We start from the raw sequence: 27,799 nt of genomic DNA, 5'->3' as shown, positions 1-27,799 counted from the left end.
AGGTGTCTCTTAGTATTACCATGCCCTGTAGTTAAGGTCAATGGGAAACTACAACAACCCAATCCAGGCAGGACTACAAATAGTCCAGACCCTTCAGTAATGAAAGAATGAAGGTTTGGGTCACTCCACCAAGAAAAAACCCATGACCTGCTGAGGTGCTTGCTGAAGGCAAAGGGAATACAGAATAGGTAGTAGAAGGTAGTTATCAATACCAGCTACAACCACGTGACCAGCTGCCGAAATGAGGACTGTAATTGTCATGAGTATTTCCTCTTTGTTTGTTAAAAACATGTTTGTGCATGTGTACAGTTGTACTAAGAAAATATCTTCATTTTATTTCCTTTTTCCTTTATCATGTGACATAAGAATTATTGACTTCATATCAGCATTTAAGTGTCGTTCACTTTAGGTAATAGCATTTTGATTGGGGATTGGTGCATTTCCAGTTGTACGAAGGATAGTTGTATGATGTTAGGCACAAATATGACCATGCTATTGTCTTTATTTGAAGATTATGTACGATCTCAGGAGATGTGTATGAGTTCAAGTTGACAAGGGGTGGACTTGAGATGGTTAATACTGAGTGTGAACTTGATCGGATTGAAGGATGCAAAGTATTGATTCTGGGTGTGTCTGTGAGGGTGTTGCCAAAGGAGATTAACATTTGAGTCAGTGGGCTGGGAAAGGCAGACCCACCTTTAATATGGGTAGGCAAAACCTAATCAGCTGCCAGCACCTCGAGAATAAAAAGCAGGCAGAAGAAAGTGAAAAGACTAGACTGGTTTAGGCTCCTAGCTTACATCTTTCTCCGGTGCTGTATGCTTGCTTCCTGCCCTCGAACATCGGACTCCAAGTTCTTCAGCTTTGGGACTTGGACTGGCTTCCTTGCTCCTCAGCTTGCAGATGGCTTATTGTGGGACTTTGTGAGCATGTGAGTTAATACTCCTTAATAAACTCCTATCTATCTATCTATCTATCTATCTATCTATCTATCTATCTATCTATCTCCTATTAGTTCTGTCCCTCTAGAGAACCCTGACTAATACAGAGGTTCAGTTACAGAGAGGGTTTAGTTTAGTTTGAATTAAATTTTATCAGTTTACATTTATCCACATTATCCAATTTATCTAGTACTTGTCCTATCTTTATCTTATATTTGGTTTCTCCTTAATATAAGTCATCTATTTAATATAAAGCAGTTAATGAAATGCCAAATCTATGTGTAATATTAAAGCATAGTCCTTTTTTGTGACATATGGCCCACATTTATTGCCATAGTTATATCTGAATTTACTGAACAATTCAGGAAAAACTTTTAAAAAATTACTGTTTTCATAAAATAGATTCAGAATTGGTTGCTAATATTACTTTCTGCAACTTATTCACAGACGATCTCCTCTAAAGTTCATCCTGTCCTCCCACTTATTCCTCTGTCCATAGGCCCACCTTCTTCAGAACGTCACTGTAAGAATCTCATTCAAATTCTCCCTTATCCCTCAAAGCTCATTTTGCTTCAAATTTGTTTCTCTTCACAAAACGGTGCATTCATCAGCTAGAACTCATTCAATTTGGAAAAATATTTGGTGCCCCAGAATGACAGCTGCATCATATGCACACAAATAGGTGAGCACATGCACACCTAGGTACTTAGGAAAATTGATTATTAAAGACAGTACTCTACTGGAAACAGCCAGGCCATATATACCTTAATGCCTGCTCCTTTAGCTAACATTAAAATCAAGCAAAGAGAAGAGTCATGTTAATGATGAATAAATGCATTAATTAATTAATTGAGCTTTTATGTGACAGATTATTCTTTTAACCAGTCTTTTGTTTTAGGAGGGCAAAGGACGCAGCAGGGATTTTTCATTCATCAAATTACATTTAGTTTAGACGGCTTTGTAATTCTCAGAAGGAGTAAATGGATAGTACCACAACAGATATTGGTCAATGGGAAATTAAGCTCAACACACTCAAAGTAAATTTTCCACTGTCTCTAATTCTGCTTTAGGACTCATACAACCCTAAAAAATACAGCTATAAAATTATATTAATATATAAAGTAAGGTCATTGAGATGAACATAAACAGTTTTAATTATATTTAACAAATGAATCAAATAAGCCATTTCTTATCTTCCTCTCCAGAAAAATAGTACCAGTTACTGCAATATTTTAAGTAACTTACCACTGATTTCAGAGATATTTATTAGCTTCCTTAATAGCAAAGATATCATAGCATGATCTTTTTTTCTACCTGGTCAAAAAAGAAATTGCCATGTATTTTTCTTTACCATACTTGTTTAAATTCATTTTACTGCTTCTATGTCAAGCATGAGTTGCTTAAAATTTGTATTTTGCTTTTTAAAAATCAACACACGTAGCAGCACAAAGGTTCAACAAAATATAAATATGTTGCCTTTATGCAGAAGTAAACCAGTTTGCTGCCAAATTCTGTAATACAATTTAAAAGCATATATACACATGTATAATGTGAAAACAAACACTGGTCCAATATTAAACCAAGAAGCAAACACCCTCTTTGCAAGCTGCTGGCAACTTCCTTTATAGAAATGAGAATAGGACATAGAATCCCCGGAAGAAATAAAATTCCAAGCTTCACCCCAAATTTTAGTGTAGTGCTTGCAGAAGCATTTAAGGAAAATACAGAATTCATTATTAAGTCTAGCATTTTAGAGCCCCAAATCAAATTGAAAGTAATTTGTTACATTGCAGGGCCCAAGAGAGCCTAGCCCATATGAAATACTTAACAGAAGTTCTCATTTTCCATTTACGTTGAGCAAACTAATAGTTAAGACAATGAAGGAAGGCAGAGAGCATAGTATATAAAATTGTTTTCTATAATTCTTAGGTCTGTGCTCCATACCAATAGTATTAATAAATGATGTTTTTTTTTTTTTGCTTTTTCAGTTTTTTTATTTTTATGGATTTAGTGGTACAAGTGCAGTTGGGTTACATAGATATATTGTGTAGTGATGAAGTCTGAGGTTTTAGTGTACCCATCACCTGAATAGTGTACACTGTAAATTATTTTTAATAAAGAGCCCTAGTACATTGTAGAGAATTCAAAAAGGATAGGATTAAATATTTCCCCCTCTCCTCTTTCCCAAAGTTTTAGTTCCCTACACCAAAAAACAACTACTATGAGTGATTTCTTGTGTTTTCTTGTGTGTGTGTATTTATTTACATATATATGTATATATGAACATACATGTATAAATACACATATCTTTCAATGTTTTTCTTCATTGTATCAAATTGGAAGCATATAATACATATTGCAACGATTGGTTTTATTCACTTAAAATATTTGGAGATTTTTTATGGCAGTGCATATAAAGTGACTTTCCTTTAGGCATTGTATTTCTTTATGTAAACATTCCATTAAAAAATTTTGTATTAATAGGCATTTTTATCCTATCTAAACTTTTGATATTATAAAAAAGCCCACCTGCAGTGATTTCACTTATACATATGTAATTACATTATATGTGAACATGCCAATATGAAAGATTCCTAGAAGTTAAATTGAAGGGTAATGTAAGGGTATTTATCTATTTAATTTAATGTTTCAATGTCACAGCAATTTATTCCTACCAATAATATGTAAGAATGCCCTGCACCCTTATCCACATGGTATATTATAAGGCTTTTTGATCTCCACCAATCCATTTAATAAAAATGGCATCTTAGCGTAGATTTAAGTTACATTCATTCATTATAAATACCTTCAAGCATATTTTCATTCACCTCAAATTGATATGTGATTAATAAAGTTATTATTTTGACTTCTAACACATAAATGATAAAATATCAGCACAGGTAGAATAATAATCAGTGTTGCATGAAGAGGTGTTTCTGTAGTTATATTGTCTATGTGTGGAACCATGATCCGGAAGTTACAGTTTTTGTCCACCCACCATCTTCCTTTGAGTCTTGCCTCTAGGAACTATGTGGAGCTGTGCTCAAAAGTATCCCCATTCATGAGGCTCCAGGTTAATTGGTTATAGATGCTGTTATCTCCCAGGAGCCACTGAGCATGCACTTTGATCCACTTCTGCTCTTGAATAAGAGTTGACAGTTTTCATAATGATACTGACAGAAAGTTTGCCTTTGCTTAAAGAAATTTTTTTAGGGCAGTAGGAGTGATGAAAATTTCAAGCATGTGTTCACCACTTACTATGTGTCAGACGTAACAGTAATGCAAACCTTTCAAATTCTTTTATTTGGATTTGTCAGCTGAAAGATTGGTATTCACAGTACCATCACCAAGTGATAAAAAAAAGGAAAATTCAGTTAAACAGCTTTTTTGTTTCTATTTGACAGCACGCTTTTGGTATCACTTAGCGATGTCTGAGTTTCCCTGTTTAGTAATTAGGCAATGATAAGAGTAGAAATTGAACACATCAACCAGCCAGTCACAGGCATTGCAAACAATGGCCATTGTTCTCAGTACTGGAGGAGTGTCTGTGTCCCCTCCTCTTTCCTTGTGGGGAGGCCTGGGAATTCTAAAGGGAGGCTGACACCCAAGGTGAGAGGCAGTGGATGAGCTCAGGAAAGTAACATTTTCTCCAATCTCAAAAATATCTCAATAATTTAAAAATGGGCTTGATATGTGCCCACTGAAAACAAATCCTACCCACTTTGGTTTTTGAGTAGGATTTTGGCATTCTAGCTCTCTAATCAAAGTCAGAATCTCTGAAGTTCTTTCTAACTTCCCTCAAATGCTTGAGAAATTTAATTCAGTCACTGAATCCATCTATTGGGCTGCTAATACATGCATTAAGATGGAATTAACAGTACATGTGAGTGAAGAACTTCGCATATGCACTGCTCTAAAGAAATATTTCATCAAATAGATAACTCATGATAACGCATTGTCCCAACATGTCAAGGGGCCATTTTCTGCCTCCTCATTAATCACTTCACTAACACCAGATAGAGTTTAAAAAAAAAATCTTTGACTGGGCATGGTGGCACTTTGAGAGGCCAAGGCAGGAGGATACTTTGAGCCCAGGAGTCTGTGACCAGCCTGGGCAACATAGTGAGACCTCTCTGCTGAAAATAACTTTAAAAAAATTAGCTGGGCATGGTGGTGCATGCCTGTAATCTTAGCTACTTTGGAGACTGAAGTGAGAGGATGACTTGAGCCCAGGCATTCAAGGTTGCAGTGAGGTATGATTGAACCACTGCACTTCAGTCTGGGCAACAGAGTGAGAACCTATCTCAAAAATAAATAAATAAATATAAAAATCTTAAAGATTGAAAACAAAAACCCAAAAATATATGTGGTAAAATAATACCGACAGGTAAGTGTTTTTAAAATCATCCATATAAACATGGTATTTGTTTCCATTTTTATACTCTCAAACTTACACAACAAATGTATGCTTAATTAATAATAAAGCAAGGGTAATGTGTGGTTGATAAAAGAAAAAAGTAGAAGAGAAATGTACATGACTCCCCTCACTGAGGCATCATCCACTTTTCTCCATAGTGTAGGGTCTAGATTATTCTGTAGCTGAATGAAGCATGATATGGTTTGGCTCTGTGTCCCTATCCAAATCTGATCTTCATTTGTAATCCCCACGTGTCAGGGGAGGGACCTGGTGGGAGGTGATTAGATAATGGGGGTGATTTCCCCCATGCTGTTTTGATATTTAGGGAGTTTTCACAAGAGCTGGTGGTTTTAAGTGTGGCACTTCCTCGCTCTTGCTCTCTCTTCTGCTGCCATGTAAGACGTGCCTTGTTTCCCCTTTGCCTTCCATCACAATTTTGAGTTTCTTGATGCCTCCCCAGCCATGCAGAACTGTGAATCAAACCTTCTTTCTTTATAAATTATCAGGTTTCAGGTAGTATCTTTATAGCAGGTTGATAATGGAATAATACAGAGCACCAATTTATTACTGTGTCAAGTAATTGGTGGATGCTGTCCTGGTTTCTGATTCATCACATTCTTAATGTTTTTTAAACACGTCACACAGGTACATAGGATTTAATTCTTGTAATTTTTTTTTTTTTTTTTTTTTTGAGACAGAATCTCACTCTGTTCCCCAGGCTGGAGTGAGATGGCAGGATCTCGGCTCACTGCAAGCTCCGCCTTCCGGGTTCACACCATTCTCCCGCCTCAGCCTCCCGAGTAGCTGGGACTACAGGCGCCCGCCACTGCGCCCAGCTAATTTTTTGTATTTTTAGTAGAGACGGGGTTTCACCGTGGTCTCGATCTCCTGACCTTGTGATCTGCCCGCCTCGGCCTCTCAAAGTGCTGGGATTACGGGCGTGAGCCACCGCGCCTGGCCCTGTAATCTTTTAAAAATCTCAGTGAACTCCATAGAAATTCCTTTAGGTAAGAAAAGGAAAAAAATACACAAATGTTGCTTAAAATTTTACGTTGTTATCTTTTAGCTGTTTTATTTCCTCATTCATCCTTTCTGCTATTTTCCCCCATATATTATTTTAATGTGTGACAGCAAGCATCACACATGGATTGTGGATATCTTCCAAAGCAGACTTTGTTTCACAGTTCAGTGAAGAAAGATTATAAATTATCAATTTGCCAAACAAGATGTTTATTAATTATAATTTTTAATTATAATATATTAAAATGCTGTGATGAAGTTATATGAATTCTCATTCATTACTTGAACATATTGATTGAATCAATACAATTATCGATTGCTTGCTATTAGAAGAACATGTGTAAGATGAGTCAAACTCAGAATACCTTCAACAGCTAACTTGAACGAAAGTAACAGGCTCGATCTATTGGCAACATTTTCTTTAGTGCATCTTCTACTCTATCCTGGAATATGGGACAAGTAAAGCTAATTACACCTAATAGTAGTTTTTCTACTCACCAAATGGCTATTACTCATTTTCTCCTCCAATTTAGAGGGACAGAATCTCTTTAAAAGCTAGTATAGGGAAGCTGGAGCACCTGAACTAATGATTCTATGGACACAGTAAATCTGAATTCAAACATCATTTTACTTTGTGTTGACTCTAGATCTAGTTCTCTAGATATCTTTCTTAGCTTCCCTTCTCTGGTTTCTCCCCTTAGCTATGAGCCATAAGTTTGAGGAGAACCAAATCCTGCTCCATATTTGGTTTGAATAAAATTTTTGTTTGATTTAATGTCAGTTGCCATCATGGGGCTGTTTTTAGCTACTTCTTCCTCATTGTGTTTGTAGATTTTGATAGACTTGCTGAGGTTTGTAGCATCTGGCTATACCATGTTGATCTCTCATTTGTTACCTACAATAATTGTGAGTAAGTTAAAATGTTCACCGTGAAGAAAACTTAATCTTTCACTGTTTGCCGTGGTGACACAGCCCAACAAATAAAAATAAAATGTATGAAGTCACAAATAGAATGCTTGCAATACTGTCGTAGTTTTTGTTCACCTTCCTTCTTTATTTACATTAATAAATGTAGGTCTAAATTCTCCCTCCCAAAAGTCACAATCACCCTACAATTTTAGACTTCAGCTCTATAGTGTTCATTCCCAAATGGTTGCCAAGTAAAACTCACCCCCATCCTTGTATTTCCCAATAATTATTAAATATTTCTTGAGAGCCCTAACAGATACTTAAATTTAAATGCTTAGACCTAAATTCTACAGATTCCCTTTAAAACTATCTCAATTTTTCTGAATTTTCTATTATACAGTTAGAAAGAAGGGAAAAAGAGAAAATAATGAATAAGAAGAAAGGTGATATAAATCGGAAAAAATGCTGAGACAGAATCTTAGGTAACACCAAAATTTTATAGACAATTCAGGAAACAACATATTTATGAAATAATTTGGTAATTGTTAGACTCGTAGGATAGTTATTGAGTGGCATCATGGAAGTCAGAAGCGAGAGTTACTTAATTTTAGTCTATATCTCCACAAACGGTGGTGGGAGAGTTCTTAGAAAAATCCAGTCCAATTTTAAATCAGACAATCCAGGTGGACTTGTATAAAAAGAAGCAAAATATTTTTTTATCTCAAACTGCTTTCATTCATTGTAGTTGATGACACGGATTACAATGACGGTCAGAATGCTTATTTTCACTTATAGTCAGAACCAGTAGCCAAAGGAGTAAAGTACTGGGATTGCCCAACAAAAGTGCTATCAAATTATCATAGAGCATCACTGTATTAGGGCTAATACATAAGAGTGGAACACTTTTAGGCTGTGAAATATTTTAGTCACCTTGTTTCATCATTTGATGGCTCAAGCATTTACTTACTACTGCCATTTTAAAAAGTAAAATTGGTGAGGCATTTGCATAGCTTTCTTTTTTCTCTGTCCATCTTTCCTCATACTGCCCTATTCTTCCTGAACTGGATGTTCAATTAGGGAACAGTGGGAATTAAAGATCACTTGAGCTTTCAGTATTTGTTAGTACATGTGACATTGGCAAGATTTCTGAGGATGGAGAGTTCCGATAATAAACAATCACAATATGACTACAAAGAACAGCTTAAGATTTAAGTGAAGCACTGCAAAACAACTAGAAATAACATTTGTGTGTGTACTGTTCATTTACAGCTTCATCTGTGCAGTGTCAGGGACAAACTAAGGTCCCAGCTGCCTTTATCCATTTAATAAATTGTGATAATTAATAGCTATTATTCATGCATTTCAGCCTTTTCACATTTAATAACAGTTCATTCCAATCAAAAATATAAAAACATGATCAGAGTGGAGTGTGCGTGGGTGTCACAATGCAAATAGTAGATTGGAAACCTGCTTATGTACTGTCATTCGATTTCTTTCCAGCAGAGTATATTTTTCATTACCTCTGGAAAATGAAATGGGAAGCGTTTCTGTGTAATTTTAAGAAAGATTTGACTGGCATCATAGTCAATTGGTCTCTTTTAAAATTTCTCCTCCTGTTCATTTGTTCAGATATAATTAGAGATTCTTTGCAAAATTTCAATGTCAATCCTTATTAATCTCTAATTTCTAATCATAGGCGTAAGGGGTTTAGAAACTGTATTTCACATTTTATGGATTTGGAGAAAAAAACTGACATGCTTCTGGTTCGGTAAATTCCTGAATGCATTCCTCTTCGTGTTTCCCCCAGGAGACAGTGAGGATAAAATGGACTTTGTGGGAAGTTGAAGCTGAGTTCCAGCTCTTAAAACAATTATGGCTAGATTTATTGGTGGGCGTGATAGTTCTTGGTTGTACAACTCCAGTGAGAAAGAAGATAAATGAGGCTACAGCACCTGCAAGACATAGAGGCAAGATTAGCCAAGAATTAAGAGCCTCTTCTGAGAGTCACAGACACCTCTGAAAAGCCTGGCAAGAGCTAAGTATGTGAGGGGGCAGCGAAGACTACAGGATGGGAAGGAAAAACAGATGTGCTATTTTTAGGTTGCTACTTGATGTGAAATCAAATACTGATAGTTAAGTTATAACATAAAAGGTCAATCAGGAATTTAGTGTACAAGTCTTAGCACTTACTATCGGACAATTATACATAATTTAATATCCCTAGAAGAGAAAAAAAATTGGTAGTGATTCAACAGCAAGTTTTTATGCATGTACATTTATTGTGATCACTGGTTGCGCTACTACAGTTTCAATAGTTTTCTATGAACTTTAAGGGACATACCTTCTGTATGAGGATGATCTATATACAAAGTATTTTGTAATCCTAATTTAAAAAATGACTTTTTTAAAGAGCAGCTTTTAGTTAACAACAAAACTGAGAAAAAAGTACAGAGAAATCCTATAGACACATGTCCCTAAATACACATAGTCTCCATATTATCAATATCCCCAATCACAGTGGCAATTTTATTATAATTGATGAAGTTACATTGACACATTATTATTACCCAAAGTTTGTAGTTTACATTAGGCTTCACTCTTGCTATTGTCCATTCCATGGGTTTTGACAAATGTAATAATGACATGCATCCACCATAATTTTCATTGATCTAAAAATTCTTTGCGCTTTGCCCTTTGACTTCTCCTTCTCCCCTAACCCCAGGCAACCATTGATCTTTTCACTGTTTCCATAATTTTGACTTTTCAAGAATGTCAGTAGTTACAATCATATAGTATGTAGCGTTTTTAGATTGACTTCTTTCACTTAGTAATGCGAATTTAAGTTTCCTCCATGTCTTTTCATGGGTCAGTAGTTCATTTCTTTTTAGTGGTTAATGGTATTTCGTTATCTGGGTTTACTACTCTTTATTCATCGCCTACTGAAGGATATCTTAGTTGCTTCCAAGTTTTAACAAACTATGAATAAAGATGGTCTAAACTCTCTGCAGGTTTTTGTTTGTAAATAAGTTTTAAACTTTTTAGGGTAAATATCAAGAAGTAAGATTACTGAACAATATGGTAAGAGTATGTTTAGTTTTGTAAGAAACTTCCAAACTGTCCTCAAAAATGGCTCCATCGTTTGCATTTCCAACAGCAGCAAGTGAGAATTCTTGTTGTTCCACACCCTCACCAGAATTTAGTGTTGTCAGTGTTCTGGATTTTAGCCATTCTAGTAGTAGTAGCTAATTGTCCTTTTAATTTGCAATTCCCTGATGGCATATAATGTTGAATATTTTTTCATATGCTTAATTTCCATCTGTATGTCTTCTTTGATGAGATGTTTGTTCAGGTGTTTTTGCACTTTTTAAAATCAGGTTGCCTGTTTTCTTATCAAGTTTTAAAAGTTCTTTATATATGTTAGATAATGGTTCTTTATAAGAGATGTCTTTTTCAACTACTTTCTCCGTCTGTGTCTTATCTTTTCATTCTCTTCAACATTGTCTTTTATAGAGAATAAGTGGGTCTTTTATTTTTTATTTGTTTTGTTTTGTTTTTCTGGAGATGAGGTCTGTGAATATTTGCAACAAACTCCTGGGGGATTGTGATGCACAATCAGGTTTGAGAACCAAGCAGAAGTTTCTAATTTAACTGAGGTCCATTTGATCAACTCTTTCTTTCATGGATAATGCCTTTGGTGTTGTATATAAAAAGTCATCGTCATACCCACGGTAATTGAGATTTTCTCCTATGTTTTCCACTAGGAACTTTATAGCGTTATATTTTACTTTTAGGTCTATGATCTATTTTGAATTAATTTTTGTGAAGCATGTAGGGTTTGTGTCTAGATTCCATGTTTTTTTGCATATAAGTATCCAGTTTTTCCAGCACCATTTGTTGAAAAAACTATCTTTGTTCCATTGTTTTACCTGTGTTCCCTTGTCTCAGATCAGTGGATTTGATCTGAAGTATAGAAATATTGAAATATTTATATGTCTATTGGTCTATTTGTCTCTTCTTTTGCCAATACCACACTGTCTTGAATACTGTTGCTTTGTAATAATTCTTGATGTCTGGTGGTGACAATCCTCAGACTTTATTGTCTTTCAGTACTGAGTTGGCCACTTGGGGTCTTTTGCCTCTTCATATAAACTTTAGAATCAATTTGTCAACATCCAACAAGTAGCGTGCTAAAATTTTGTTTGCAATGGTGTGAAATGTTTTTCATTTATTTAGCTCTTGTTTGATATGTTTTATCAGAATTTTGTAGTTTCACTCCTACAGATCTTAGACATATTTTGTTGGATATATACCTAAGTATTTTAGTTTTTCAGTGCTAATGTAAATTATAATGTATTTTTAATTTCAAATTCCACTTGCTCATAGTTAGTATCTAGACAATCCAATCCTAAAATTTTTGAAATCTGAAATTTATAAGATAAAACATTTATTTAATCAATTATCTATATTAGGTATGAAAATAATCATGGTTACATACATATGGTTGCATGACAAATTATGTTTAATATAACACTCAGATAAATTTAAGGTACTTTTTCTATGAAAAGTCATTGTCATATGTATTATTATTAAAAATCAAATATTAATATTAAATGACATCTATAAATATTATGTTAAATATTCCATTCTTATAACATACTTCATTATTAATATCATGAAAAATTTTTTAAGTTCTGAATTTGTACAATCTGGAGTTTGAGTCTGAGATTCACTACTTATTAACTATGTCTTCTGATTATCAACTTTATCATCTGGAGTTAAAAATGGATTATTACCTGTGGGTGGGATGTAAAGATTAAATAAGTTAAAGTATGTTAAAACCTTACAAATTTGCTTGTAACATAAAAAGAGATGCAGAAAAACTAGCTGCTTTACCACCACCATTACTACCATCACTGTTACTACCACTACCACTGCTCTAATGCTACTATTATATAGCCAAGTGTAATTTTGAAAAGCTCTGGAGGTAGAATCAGGAAAACTAAAACTGCTCTAACTAGATGCGTAACTTCAGGTAAGTCAAAGAATTCTTAGCCTCCAGGATAAACTGGGTGACATAAAATTTTTTTTTCAGCCCTACAATTATATAAATATATATGAGAATTTATTATTATGCAATAATTAGAAAAAAGATATATTGACATAAGAAGAAAATTATAGTGCAAAGTGTATGTTTGTTACTAAAATTTGAATTTCAATTAGTTATGTAGAGTGCAAAGAGAGATAAATAACTAATGACCTAAGAGGTTAGTTATTAATATACCTAAAAATTATAGAAAATACCTCAGAAACTTCCTTGAGTTGTCCTTTAATAACTATAAATTGTTTTCTATGATTTATTGTTTTTTATTATTTAGGCCTTTAATTATTTGACCTACCTCTCTATTTAGGCTTGTCTAGACAACTTGTTTTTTTTTTTTTTTCCCAAAGGAAGCATGGCAATGCAATCAGGTATTGTTTGTTTTTGAAGATAACATGGTGACAATTTTCAATTAAAGCACTAAAAATCTTAAATCTTCAACAACAGAAAAAGAGCTCAGTAAACTATAACATAATGACTTGACGAAACTCTATGCAAACATTTGGAGTTCTATTTACCAACTAGGCAGAACTTCATGTAAGAATAATCACTTCTGACCTGTTATGAGTTCATGTTAAGGGAAAACAAGGAGAATACTAAAGTTTGCAGGTTACACAAAATTACAAACATACATAGAAAAGAATATGCCCAGGAATATGGCAAATACTAATAGTATTTATGGTGGATTGTTGACTTTTTAGTGAGTATTATTTTTCATCACTAATTATTAACAAATTTACTTAATTAAATATATTATTTTTTGATAAAAAGTAAAATATTTTAAACTAGTCATCATGCTGTATATTGTCTCCAGTACTTTTTTGTCATATAACTAAAAGTTTGTACCCTTTCATTAATATCTCCCTTTTCACTTTTTTAAAGATTCTACATGTGAAATCATGCAATATCTGCTATTGTGCATCTGGTTATTTCACTTAGTATAATGTCTTCAAGATTCATTCATGTTGTCAAAAAAGTCAGGGTTTTCTTCTTTTTAGGAACGAATCATATTCCATTGTGTGTTTGTGTGTATCCATGTCACATTTTTAAAATCCATTAATCTGTTGACAGGATGCAGACCACCCCCATATCTTAGCTATTGTAAATAATGCTGCAATGAATGTGAGAGTGCAAATATCTCTTTGAGATGGTAATTTAATTCCTTTGGATTTATTTCCAAAAGTGAGTTTGCTGGATCATGTGGTTATTTTATTTTTAAATTTTGGGGGAACCTGCATACTGTTTTCAATGATGGTTGTACAAAGTATAATTCTTGCCAATAGAGTATGAGCATTCCCTTTGTTCCACATTCTTGCCAATGTTATTATCTCTTGTCTTTTGGAAAATAGCCATCTTAACATGTAAAGAGAAAGCTCATGATTTTGATTTGCATTTTCCCATGATTAGTGATGTTGAGCACATTTTTTATACCCATGTTTTCAATTTGCATGTCTTTTTTGAAAAAAGTCTGTTCAGATACTTTCCCATTTTTTAATTGGATTATATATTTTTGCTATTTAGTTGTATGAGTTGCTTATATATTTTGGATAGTAACCTCTTATCAGATATATGGTTTACAAATATTTTCTAACATTGTGTAGGTTGCTTTTTCCTTTGATTGATGTTTCCTTGCTATGCAGGAACATTTTAGTTTGATGTACCCCACTTGTTTATTTTTGCTTTCATTGCCTGTGTTTTTGAAGGCCAAATCTGGAACAAAAATGCAGAGACCATTGTGAAGGACCTTTCCTCCTATATTTTTTGTAAGCGTTTAATAGTGTTAGGTCTTATATAATTCCTCAATCCCTTTTGAATTGATTTTTATAAATGATGTAAGAGAAGGATTCACTGTCATTCTTTTGCATGTGGATATCTAGTTTTCAAAACACCATTTATTAAAAAAACTAACCTTTTTCCCATTGAGTTTTCCTACTGTGTCAAAGATGAATTTATTATATATAAGTGAGTTTATTTATGGGTTCTCTCTTTTGTCCCCTTGGTCTATGTATCTATTTTTATGCTAATGCCACATGGTTTTGATTACTATAATTTCGTTGTATATTTTGAAATCAGGGAGTATGCAGCCTCCACCTTTGTTCTTCCTGCTCAAAAATTGCTTTAGCTATTCAGGATTTTTTTGGGACTCTGTACACGTTTTAGGATTTTTAGTTAATTATAAAAGTATTGTATATTTGAAATTTCCTAAAAAGAGTAGATCTCATGTGTGCTCACCACACACACACACACACTCAAACACACACACATACTCGATGGCAACTTATGTGAGGTGATGGCTATGTTAATTAGCTTAATTGTGGTAATTATTTCACAAAGTATACATATATCAAAACACCACATTTTATACCACAAATATATATATTTTTGTCCTTCATACCTCAAGAAAGCTAGGAAAAATAAATGAAAAATTAAGCTTCAGTAATGTTTAAAATAAAATTGATAGTGGCATATGTATAATGTACAGATTTGTATATATATAGAAAATTCAAAATGTCTAATAGTTACACATTTAAAGAAAGTTTGCAAATTATGTCTCGTAAAACTGAGTGCCCATCCCTATTCCAGGTCCCAATGGTAGTGGGGAGAAGGAGGGACCCAATGAGTACTCTTGCAGGGAAGCACAACATCATTAAAGATGAAGAAGTTGGTACTCTGCATTACAAGGATATGAAATAAGCATTTAGTTTTTATAAAGTACAGATAGAGAGACCAAAAAGCTCTTTGCAAATTTGAGTTTCTAATGGTGAATAAAAAACGAACCATTTAATCTACAAAAAAGCTTCATCTTGCCTGGGATTTATTCTCTAACAGAGGCAACAACTACAGTTTTCAAGACTTTTATTCCATATTCCATTCTAGGAAAGAAGAAATGGAGTTCAAGCATTAACTATAGAAAGACTTGGTTGAGCTGAGGCCCTGTATTTTGGTGTACATGATCTAGACAGATATTTAAGTTCTTAAGACTTTAGCATGTAAATTCTTTGTAAAAGGCAATATTTTGCAATTTAAAAACAATGCATCATTAGTCATTAGAAAAATGCAAATCAAAACGAAAATGAGATACTATTTAACACCGAATGGCTATGATAAAAAAGCCATAATAACAAATGTTGACGAGGATGTAGAAAAATTGGAACTAACACTGCTGGTGGGAATATAAAATGGTACATTCAACTTTGGAATGCAGCTTTAGAAAAGCTTTGGAATGCCATTTAGAATGACAATTTCTCAAAAGGTTAAAAATAGAATTACCATATTACCTAAAAATTTCACTCCTGGATATATACCTGATATTTGAAAAGTTATGTCCACACTGAAAACTTGTACCTGAATCTTGATGACAGCATTATTCATAGGTGCCCAAAAGTGGAAACAACCCAAATGCCCATTAGCTGATAAACGGCTAAACAAAAATGTAGTATATCCATACAATGAAGTATTATTCAGCAATAAAAGGTGTTAGGTACTGATACTTGTTCCAGTATGAATGGCCTTTGGAAACATCATGTTAAGCCAGTCACAAAAGACCACATACTGTTTGTTTCTATTTACACAAAATGTCAAGAATAGGAGAATCCATAGACAAAATGATTAGGGTTTCCAAAGGGCTAGGAGTTGAGGTGATTTTTTGGGGGCGGAAGGTAATAATATTTTAAAATTGAAGTGATAGTTGTGCAATCCTATGAATATACTAAATCACACTGAATTGTATTATTAATTTTTTTACCCTAAAATGTAGGTTTCTCTTATCCTTTTATTAAAATACAATATTTATACAGTAAACTATAACTTGTTTAGTGTGCAGTCCTGTGAGCTATGGCAAATTCATAAAGTTGCATAACCACCATTACAATCAATATATAGAACAATACCTACCTTGACATACAAAATTTCCCCCCCCCCGCTTTTTTTTTTTGGACAGAGTCTTGCTTTGTCACTCAGGCTGGAGTGCAGTGGTATGATGTCAGGTCACTGCAACCTTCACCTCTCGGGTTCAAGTGATTCTCCTGCCTCAGCCTCCAGAGTAGCTGGGATTACAGACATGTGCCACCATGCCCGGCTAATTTTTGTATTTTTAGTAGAGATGAGGTTTCACTATGTTGGCCAGGGTGGTCTTGAACTCCTGGCCTCAAGTGATCCTCCTGCCTCAGCCTTCCAAAGTGCTTGGGATTACAGGCATAAGCCACCATACCCAGGCCCCCATGTCCTTTTCAAGTCAACAAGTCAACAACACCTTCCTCCTCCGCACCCCTAGCAACCACTGGTCTTTGTGTTTTTGTTTTAAATCTTGTTAGTTTTATCTTTGCAAAAATGTCACATAAATCAAATAACGCACTTTCGAGCCTGCCTTCTTTCATGTAGCATAAGGAACTTGAGATCTATTTATGTTGTTGCATGTATCAATAGGTCATTCATTTGTTATTGATGAATATCATTCCATTGGATGGAAGTGTCTGAATTTGTATACATATTTTCCAGTTGAGGAACAGTTATTTCCAAGGTTGGCCAATTATTAATAAAGCAGATAAGAATTCACATATGGGTATTTGTATTAACGTAAGCTTTCATTTCAGTTGAGTTAATGAATAGGACTGTGATTGTTGGGTCATATGGTAAATTTATGTAAACTTTTTTGTTGTTGTTGTTAACAGAGTTTTGCTCTGTTGCCCAGGCTGGAGTGCAGTGGTACGATCTCAGCTCACTGCACCCTCCACAGACATGCGCCACCAAGCCTGGCTTATTTTGGTATTTTTTGAAGAGACAGGGTTTCATCATGTTGGCCAGGTTGGTCTCAAACTCCTGGCCTCAACTGATCCACTCGTCTTGGCCTTCCAAAGTGCTGAGAGTACAAGCTTGAGCCACGGTGACCAACCTATGTAAACCTTTGAAAGAAACTGCCAAACTGTCTTCCAAAGTAGCTGTGCCATTTTGCATTCAAACGATAGATCAAGCTTATTTGTTCAGCATCTTCCCTATAACTTGTCAGTAACGTCACTTTTACTTTTAAAAAATGTATATTTTTGAAAAATACCAAAACCAACATATTTTTCCTTCATGTAAAAAATCTTTTGTAAAATATCATTTTTTTAATTGAAAAATCTACATGGATCACATAGCAATTTTATTTGGAGGTAAATAAATAAACAGACGTGGTGGCGGATGTTTGTAATCCCAGCTACTTGGGGGAGGCTGAGGCACAAGAGTCACTTGAACCTGGGAAGCGGAGGTTGCAATGAGCCGAGATCGTGCCACTGTACTCCAGCTTGTGCGACAGAGCCAAACTCCGTTCGAAAAAAAAGAAAAAGGTTTACATAGATATACCATATGACCCAACAATCACAGTCCTAGACATTAACTCTTATGTTAAAAGAATTTTATTTAGAGATAAATAAAATTTCTCAAAAAGTAGAATTTTCTTATTTAAAATAACAGAATTTTCCTTTCCTTTGCTCTGAACCACGTATTGAGCTGATCTAAAACCCATTAACTATAAAATTATTTCAGCTTTGTATCAATTAATAAAAGTATACATATACTTTTATATTAATATATATACTAATAAATATATATATGTTTTATTAGAAAATGTAGTAAGCAGACTTCTTCCAGCATTCCCTGAAACAAAACAGACTTTTTGCGTTTGCGCACCTTTTCTCAGAAACTATCAAGGAGGCAAAGTTTTTTCAAAGTAAAACGTAAACTGTCAGCCTCATGATAATTAGTGGTATATATTCAAGTTACACAAGGAACACAACACGCAGTTTATCCCCTGAGTCCTCCTTGGTCGTGGAGCACATGAAGACCTCTGTGGCATTTACCACGCATTTACTCAGCACATTTTGATCCTGGTTTATCATGGCTTATGTAAAGTGCAGATGTAGAATTTTACTATGCTTATGAATTAGCTAGATGATTTTTAGTGCAAATCAAAATTGTTTTTATTATCATTGACTGTAACTGCTTTGAACTAGAAAATATTTTCAATACTGGAAAAATTAGCTCTTCTGAATTTTTTTTTATTTTATTTATTTTATTATTATTATACTTTAAGTTTTAGGGTACATGTGCACAATGTACAGGTTTGTTACATATGTATACATGTGCCATGTTAGTGTGCTGCACCCATTAACTCGTCATTTAGCATTAGGTATATCTCCAAATGCTGTCCCTTCCCCCACCCCCCACCCCACAACAAGCCCCAGTGTGTGACGTTCCCCTTCCTGTGTCCACGTGTTCTCCTTGTTCAATTCCCACCTATGAGTGAGAACATGCGATGTTTGGTCTTGTCTTTTAATTAATACAATTTGTATCTAAATATCTTGTTTATTTTTGCAATCATTTTCAATTTTATCTATTGAATATTTTAAGTAGAAAAAAGTTGTCAGTAAATTGTCTCAATATCTTCTGCCCCACACTTCCCTGTAATTGGAGAGAACCAGCAACAAAAATCCCAGTTTCCACAGCCTAACAAAAAGATCCATATTTATTTGTGATTTTGTTCAGCTTCTGTGCTTGAATCTGTATTGAAGAGAGAGAGAGAGAGAAATCTGAAAGAGAAAAGATTTCTTATTTTTTAGATGCCTAGTACCAATAATTGCTCTGGAATTAAATTACAGAGAATGAGTCATAATATAAGTTAAGCTACCACAATGGCTCTCTAAGGGCTCTATCCACTAATAACATATGCTCATTCGTGTGCATTTTCAAGTGGCTTACCCAAAAGGATCTCATGACCTACCACTTCTTAGAAAATTATAGGTCAGTAATAGCCCTCACCCAAGGGGTTGCTTCCCATTTAATGTTATTACAGCCATGTTTGAGACATCACAAAAGGAGAGAAAGGATTAGTGAAGAAAGTAAAATAGAATGAGGGATGGCAAAATGGAGTAAATTGTTTTCCACTGTACATAAAATGGAGGAAGAGGAAGGACTGATTTAATCAATTCTTGAATTTACGCATGATAATATACAAACATTCAAAGTTTAAATGTATACTTGCTATGTTATAAACAAAAACAAATACAACAAAAAGGCGTTTATGTGAAAGCAACAGAACTATGTGTTTGGTCTATGATAATCATGTAAGAAAGCATCAGAATCAGAATATCTCTTCAGAATCTCATCTGATGGATACCTGAATCCAAACTGCAAATACGTACTTTTCTGCTTAGTGACTAGTTGAATGGCTTTCAAGATTGATGTGTCTTGTTACTGAGTGGACAATCCTAAACCCAAAAGCACAAACAGGTGGTATTTTACTCTGCCCAAATTCAAAGCTAAGTATCAGTGTGAATCATTCTGTACTGCAGGCAGGAACACTGAGAGAGCATTTCTGTCCTCTGAATACCAAAGGTGATACTCAGGGAAAGCAGAGTTAAAGATGAAGGCTTTACTGATAACATAGCATGTTGGATACGAAAAGGGTGGGCAATACTCGAGAGTGAGTGCTTTTCAAGTAAAAACAAGAAAATGGGGAAAACAGTCAAAAAAAGAATAAATTATCAGAGAAGTGGCATGCATAGAAAAACAGAAGTGTCAGACAAATGTCAAAAATATGTGGTGCTTATTGAGTCTGCCAATGGTGAGAGATGGAGTTAACAATTACGTTGGGAACAGGTTATGTACAAAATTCTGTGTAATTATAATTAGTGTTCAGGGTATTTACTATCACTTCATTCCAATGCTTAAAACTGTTCAGTGGTTCCCCCTGACTCATTTGGTTAATATGTTTTGAGGGAACATTATGGCAATGTATAGTACTTGGTGCAGTGGTAAACAAAACAGAAGAACAGAAAGCTATGGTAATATATAAGAAAAAACTTCTAGTGAGGGTTTGAGAGGTCTATTAGATTCCTATTGATGCATAAAAATTACCCATATATTTAGCAGCTTAAATAAATAATGAATTATTTTCTCTTTTTTCAGGAGCTTAGACACATAATAACTGGGTTCTTTACTCGGGGTATCATAGGACAGAAATCAAGATGTTGGCTGGGGTTGCAGCCTCATTTGGAGTTCAGAGTCTGATAGGGTTAGGCTTTGTATCCCCAGGCATATCTCCTCTTGAATTACAATCCCCATAATCCCCACGTGCCAAGGGAGAGACCAGGTGGAGGTAATTGAATCATGGGGGTAGTTTTCTCAAGCTGTTCTCCTGATAGTGAGTGAGCTCTCAGGAGACCTGATGGTTTTATAAGGGGCTCTTTCTCCTTTGCTTGCCACTTTTCCTTCCTGTTCCCTTATGGAGAAGGTGCCTTGCTTCCCCTTCGCTTTCTGCCATGATTGTAAGTTTCCTGAGGCCTCCCAAGCCATGCTAAATTGTGAATCAATTAAATCTCTTTCCTTTATAAATTACTCAGTCTTGGGCAGTTTTTTATAGCAGCAGGAAAATGGGTTAACCTGGGGCTCTTTTGCAAGCTTAATCAAAACTGCTGGCAGAATTCAGTTCTTAGTGATTGTATGACTGAGCTTTCCTGTGGTCGTCTGCAAAGACAGCTCACAATGTAACTGTTGGTTTCTTCTAGGCCAGCAGAGAGAGTTCTCTGATACTTCACCTTCTTTTAAATGTTACTCTGGCTAGGTCAAGCCCACCCAGGATAATATCCCTTTGAATTAACATAAAAACAGCTGATGAGTAACCTAATCTTGGAGGGATATTCAGTAATATTAGTAGGTCTCGCCCACACTCAAGGAATGGAGATTATATAGAATGTGGGTTATTGTGGATTATCTTTGGATTCATTATATCACTCTAAAATTTCCCTGAGGAGGTGATGTACTACTTGAGACCTAAAAGGTGGGTTGAAATAATGCAGGCAAAGAATGGGAGTAGGTTTACTGTAGCTTGGGAAACCAGTATGCGTACATCTGGAGGTAGAAGAGAGCACAGAAAATCTAAAAAACTTGTAGAATCCCAGCTTAGTTTGGGGGAAGAAATATATATGATAAAAGAGTTTATAAGACCATGCATGCTGTAGCACCAATAATGCACCACCTGCTTCATTTATCACCACTTTCATGCTTGAACTCTGTACTTGAGCTACATGAAATTTCATTCTCTTCTTTCATGGAGTCATATTAAATTTCCTTTAGTTCAAAGCACCATGCTCTCTCTTACCTCAGAGTTCCAGTGTGACTCTGTAGCAGAAGATTAACTAAACTGAAATAAGAAGGACGAACAGGAATTATCCTGATGAAATTATTGACACCAAACACAGGTTAAGTGCCTTGTTTCGTACTACCTTAGCAGACTATAATCCCACATACTATCACATACCATTCTGCATTGAAACAGTCAATTTTTCTATTTTGTTTTCCCCCAACAAATGTAAGATCTGTATTCACTATTTGCTATGGTCTGAGTGCCCTTCCAATTTCAGGTGTTGAAACTTAATCTCTATTATGGTGGTGTTAAGAGGTGGAGCCTTTAGGAGGTGATTTTTTCGTGAGGGCTCTGCTCTCATGAATAGATTAGTGCTTTACCAAGGGCTGGAGTGAACTAGTCTTTTTTTACTCTTCTGCTTTTCAGCCATGTGAGGACACAGTGTTTGAGTCACCATTTTGAAAGCAGAGAGATGGGGACCTCACCAGACACGGAACCTGCTGGTGCCTTGATCTGGGACCTCTCAGGCTACAGAACTGTGAGAAACAAATTTCTGTTGTTTATAAATTAGTTAGTCTATGGTATTTTTTTATATCAGTACAGATGGACCAAGACATTATTATGTCCTTGATATAATATATAATATATATTATTATATAATATATATTATATATAATAATAATATATATTATTATATAATATAGCATATATATTATATAATATAGCATATATATTATATAATATAATAATATATAATATTATTATAATATAATATATTATATATATTATAATTATATCAACTAGCCTAATTTTAAATGAAGTAATAGATGCTGAATGAGGATTTTGATGATGACAACGAGGATAAGAACAAGGAGGATAAAAGAAATCAGTGCAATATTAAGAATAAACTTTTAGAAAATATCAAATTACTTAGCATCAAACCATACCAATATTGTCTACTCACTGATAAACTGCAGTCAATTTCAGCAATAATTGAGTCAAAGCAAAGCTCAGTCACAATACCTCTGGCCATCAAAAGCTGTTCATTTCATGTGTATAATGCTCTTCATGTTAAGAGCTGAAAGATTTACGTGAAGGGATAAATTCTAAAGCTGAAAGTTTGCTACATTTTGAATGTATTTAAATAAGCAAAGTGTTGTTTTAATTGGCTTGCACTTAACAAATATTGTGCATCAGTCTTTTATTAAAGCAGTTAGAAGGTTAGAATGCTGCTGAAGAGACATGCTTACCTTGAGGCTGTACATACACACAAGGAAGAATATATCATTGACTCACCTCCCAGCTCAGTAAGCTTCACTTTGGCCTCGACAGTCAATACATTGTAGTCAAGTTTCCATTCTTGGTAATGGTTTGACAACATTACACTGATTAAGTTAATAAAAGAACACTTTAAAAGTCTTCAAATAGAGATTGCTCCCCTATGAGAAATTATTATTCTTTTTTCCCCCTAAAGCTCTCAGAGTTAAAATAATTCCCAGTCAAAATGTTTTGTGATTAGGTTTAGAGACTATAATTGAGGGGGAAACTCAGAACCAATATCTGTCAGCCAGTGAGCACTTGTTCTGTGATCATGGCTAATGCAGTATATTCAAAGGCAAGTGTTAATGACAGTATGAGATAACACATCAATAGTAATTATTTTATACACTATAGAGTTGGATGTTGTTTTTCTAAATATTTCATCATCAAGAGTCATATGACCTCAGAAGTATACTTTTGTCACATAACACTGACATATCTACATAGTAGATAAACTATTGGACATTGTAAAATATTTTTTATATTTTTAATTGTCTTAGTTTACTAGGGCTACCATTATAGAGTATCACAAACTGGATGTCTTTCAACGACAGAAATTTATTCTTTCACTCTCTGGAGGCTACTAGTACAAAATTAAGGTGTTGGTAGGGTTATGCTCCTTCTGAAGGCCGTAGGGAAGAACACTTCCTTGTGTCTTTCTAACTTCTCATGGATTCGGGTAGTCCTTGGCATTCATCTACTTATACCTGCATCAATCCAATCTCTATCTCTATTGTCACATGGTGTTTCTCCCATGTATGTCTTCACATGGCCTTCTATATGGATACCAGTCATTGGATTTAGGGCCCACCCTAATCCACTATGACTTCATCTTCAATAATAACATCTGCAAATACCCTACTTCCAAAGGAAGATTACATTCTGATGTTTCAGATGGACATATATTTTAGGGGAATACTATTCAACCCCACACTTTATTGTGGAAACTTTTATTTTTTCTTCATAGAGGCAGTGTAAATTTTAAATTTATTTAATATTTGCCCAAGATTTCAGCATTTCGTTATTTTTTTGTAAGTGGTATCCATTTCAATTTTATTTTCTTAACGTTCATATTTAACTTGCATGTATTTAGTATTTAATATTTAATATGAAGAGTTTATTGTGGTTATACAATAGCTTTATTGAATACAAATGTATAAAAATGTGCAATAGTAAATTTACCTCTTCTTTTAAAAAAATTCTTCTATTCAGTTTAAATTCTTAATTTACAATCTAGATTCAGAATTTCAAAATAATATTAAATGATAATGGTGATGGTAGGCCTCCATAGTTAATCTATGTCTCTTTCTTTTTACACACACACACACACACACACACACACACATACACCCCCGATACATAACTTTGTGGCTCATTGAATGCCTTTCCAAAAATTACTAAGCTGACAATATAAGATCATTATTTGATTTTTCTCAATTGATCCTGCTAGACTCTAGACTGTAAGCTTCATCGGGGCAGGATCATAATACTTGTTTCATTTAATAGTATTTCTAGTGCCTAGAATAATGCCTTCATGGAGAAAGCACACAACACAACAAACATTTGTAATCAATTAAGAACAGAGGTCACAATTTTACATATTAATAGTTTTCTTGATATTAAACAATTGCATATCAATCTATTGTATAATAGTAAAATATTCTTTAACTATATTATCAATTTTTACTTATTTAGAATTTTCCCATCTCTGGTTGTTAATTTCTTGTGTCTGTCATGTCAAGTTTTGATAAGTATTTTTAATGCTTGTTAGATTTTTCTATTTTTATTCCTTCTCTTTTCTATGGAGATTTAAAATGGATACATTCTGTTTCTAATTTGATTAGTAACAAACTTGCAATTCCCAGAAATAGACACTAAACTTTCCTTCCAACTGAAAATCACTGGTGCCTATAGGGCATACAGAGAAGGAGAAATGGGGAAGAACATGTTAGAGGGGAGAGAGACGTAACTGGCTTTAGCCAACTCAGAAAATAATATTTAAGCAGATCCCATTCCATTTTCATGTCATTGTTCTTTTATCAGCAAGCCAGGCCCACGAGGAACAAGTGGCTCAAAGTTTTTCTTCCCTTCCTTTTTTGTAGCCATGCTGCTCTGGCTCATTTGAGAAACTTGTGCACTGTAACAAAGGATAATTTATCTCAAGATCCTGTAATGTTGAATCTTCAATCTCCAATGTCGAGATGTAGAGCATGTTGAGTACCCCATGTGTATTTCAATGGGAAGATGGAAAGTGTTAAATGATTGTTAAGCAGACTTTTATAATGAACTTAGATATTTGATATTAGAATGACACCTTAGGTAACATCTATGCTATTGTTTTATGTATGGTGTTATAAATTTGGGTACCAATCAATTTTGTTTTATTAGGAGAGAAAATATAGTTATATACATACATATCCCCCAAATCAGTTTTAGTTCAGATATGTTATTTTAGAAATGAAGTATAAATCTGAAGAGTTCTCATATTACTTTACATGCATTTGCTAGAGATAAAATTTTTAAAAAATTGTTGAAATAGATTTATTTCTTCAATAGTTTCCTTTAGAGACCAATTTTCTGTCATATCATGGAGTATTACAATATGACAAGGCCAACAATTGTGCTGGCCTGACATTTTATAATAATAGGAAATTAATATTCAGGATAATGTATATTCATTAAATGGCTATGTCTCTTGCAAATGATAGCAATGATATGGGACTAACGGGGCTAATTTCTAGTTTATTGTAAAATAGCTTTCACTTCTCCATGCTGGAAATCTAAAGCATTTGAATAGCATTGTTTGCTATTCAGTTTTATGTTTAGCATCCTGTTAATGAGCTTATATAATAATATCTAGCAGTGGCCAAAAAAAATTTGCTTTTTTTGAGGCATATCTGAAAAGTGGGAATTACATACTTACTAAAGACAAAAGACTTCCTTCATTCTCCAAGGAACATTAACTAGATCAGCATTTTCAAATCTCAACACACGGTTATTAGATTGGATTGAATTAATCTCCTATACATTGCATAGTGGTTTGTCAACATATCCATATGGACATGTTAAAAAAATTGAAATTTTGGCAAAACCAGGCTCCCCACTTAGCTGTTTCTCAACAAGAGATAAATGTTACAGAGGGGATTCATAATTATTTTCAAGGGGACACAGGATCATCTTAATGGCTACTAAAATTTGTGCTTTTACAACTCATACTAATACCTGCAAATGTCATTTGCAATCTCTTCTGACCATATTTGGCAAACTAGAGTAATTTTAATACCAATCATTGCAATTTTGAAAATGCCATTGCTGCATTGCATGCCTATTATTTTATTTCACTTATGTTTTAAAGACATAGCAGTTAGATTTACTCCAACAATGAAAATGAATTTTTATGCCATTTAAACTTAATAACAATTATTTGGCTATGAGTATTTAGTTGAGATATTTTTATGTTGATAATTTGATAATTGGTGGTAATTTTGTAAAGCAGTATCTTCTTCCATAAAAAGAAGGGAATTCCATTATTTCAATAGCATGGATGAACCTGGAGGACTGTTTTGAGAGTGCCCAGCTAAATTGGGTCACGGTACCAGAGAAGTTAGTGGCCCTAAAAGGAAATGCCATAAGAGGAAATGAAGGTGATATTGTTTGGATATTTGCCCCTTCCAAATCTCATGTTAGAAATGTAACTCCCAGTGTTAGAGGTGGATCTTATGTTTGGGTCATGGGGGTAGATCCCTCTGGAATGGCTTGGTACCTTCCCTAGAGCAATGAGTTCTTGTTCTGTTAGTTTACACAAGAGCTGGTTGTTATAAAGAGCCTGGTATTGGCCAGGCATGGTGGCTCACTCCAGCACTTTGGGAGGCTGAGGCAGGCAGATCATGAGGTCAGGAGTTCGAGACCAGCCTGGCCAATATGGTGAAACCCCGTCTCTACTAAAAATACAAAAATTAGCCACGCGTGGTGGCGAGCACCTGTAGTCCCAGCTGGTCAAGAGGCTGAGGGCAGAAGAATCGCTTGAACCTGGGAGGCAGAGGTTGCAGTGAGCCAAGATTTTGCTACTTCACTCCAGCCTGGCGACAGGGCAAGATTCCGCCTCCAAAAAAAAAAAAAAAAAAAGAGCCTCATATCTTTCTTGCTTGCTCTTTCACTGTGTGATATGCCAGCTTTCCCTCCATCTTCTGTTATGATTGTAAGCCTCCTGAGGCTTTCACCAGAAGCAGATGCTGGCATCATGCTTTCTGTACAGCCTGCAGAATCATGAGCTGAAATATAAAACTCTTTTCTTTATAAATTACCCAGTCTTGGGTATTCCTTTATAGCAACACAATGAACTAACACAGAAAATTGGTACTAAGGAGTGGAGCATTGCAATAAAGATACCTGAAAATGTGGAAGGGGCTTTGGAACTTGGTGACAGGCAGAAGTTGGAAGAATTTGCAGGACTTAGAAGACAGGAAGATGAGGGAAACTTTGGAACTTCTTAGAGACTGGTTAAATGGTTGTGACCAAAATGGTGATAGAAAATATAGACAGTGAAGGCCAGGCTGACAAGTCCTTAGATGGAAATGATGAAGTTATTGGGAAATGGAGCAAAGATCACCCGTGTCATGCCTTAGCAAAAAATTTGGCTGCATTGTGTCCATGCCCTAGGGATTTATGGAAGGCAAAACTTGAGAGTGATGATTTAGGGTACCTGGCAGAAGAAATTTCTAAGCAGCAAAGTGCTCAACAGTCTGCTAAGACAGCGCTGATGGGGAATGTGGGGTTGGATCCCCACATAGAGTCCCCACTCGGGCACTTCCTAGTGGAGCTGTGGGAAGGAGACCACCACCCTCCAGGGTCAATATTGGTTGAGCCACTAGCGGCATGCATCCTGGGCCTGGAAAAGCTGCAGGCACTCAATTCCCGCCTGTAAGAGTAGCCATAGGGACCGCACCCTGCAAAGCCACAGGGGCAGAGTTGCC

At 34.9% G+C, this 27,799-nt stretch overlaps 1 long non-coding RNA gene across 5 annotated transcripts in view; it reads left to right on the top strand.

Moving 5' to 3' along the window:
- LOC134810405 (uncharacterized) overlaps positions 1-27,799 on the top strand; it is a 361,094-nt gene that overhangs the window by 274,862 nt on the left and 58,433 nt on the right. For all 5 annotated transcript variants that reach the window (XR_010158340.1, XR_010158337.1, XR_010158338.1 and 2 more), the window contains one exon: positions 21,933-22,044. This is a non-coding gene — a long non-coding RNA (uncharacterized LOC134810405). The remainder of the gene's footprint in view (positions 1-21,932; positions 22,045-27,799) is intronic.

The sequence above is a fragment of the Pan troglodytes genome, chromosome 6, assembly GCF_028858775.2.
Source record: "Pan troglodytes isolate AG18354 chromosome 6, NHGRI_mPanTro3-v2.0_pri, whole genome shotgun sequence".
Taxonomy (NCBI): Eukaryota; Metazoa; Chordata; class Mammalia; order Primates; family Hominidae; genus Pan; species Pan troglodytes.
This window is presented reverse-complemented; position numbering and strand designations above follow the sequence as displayed.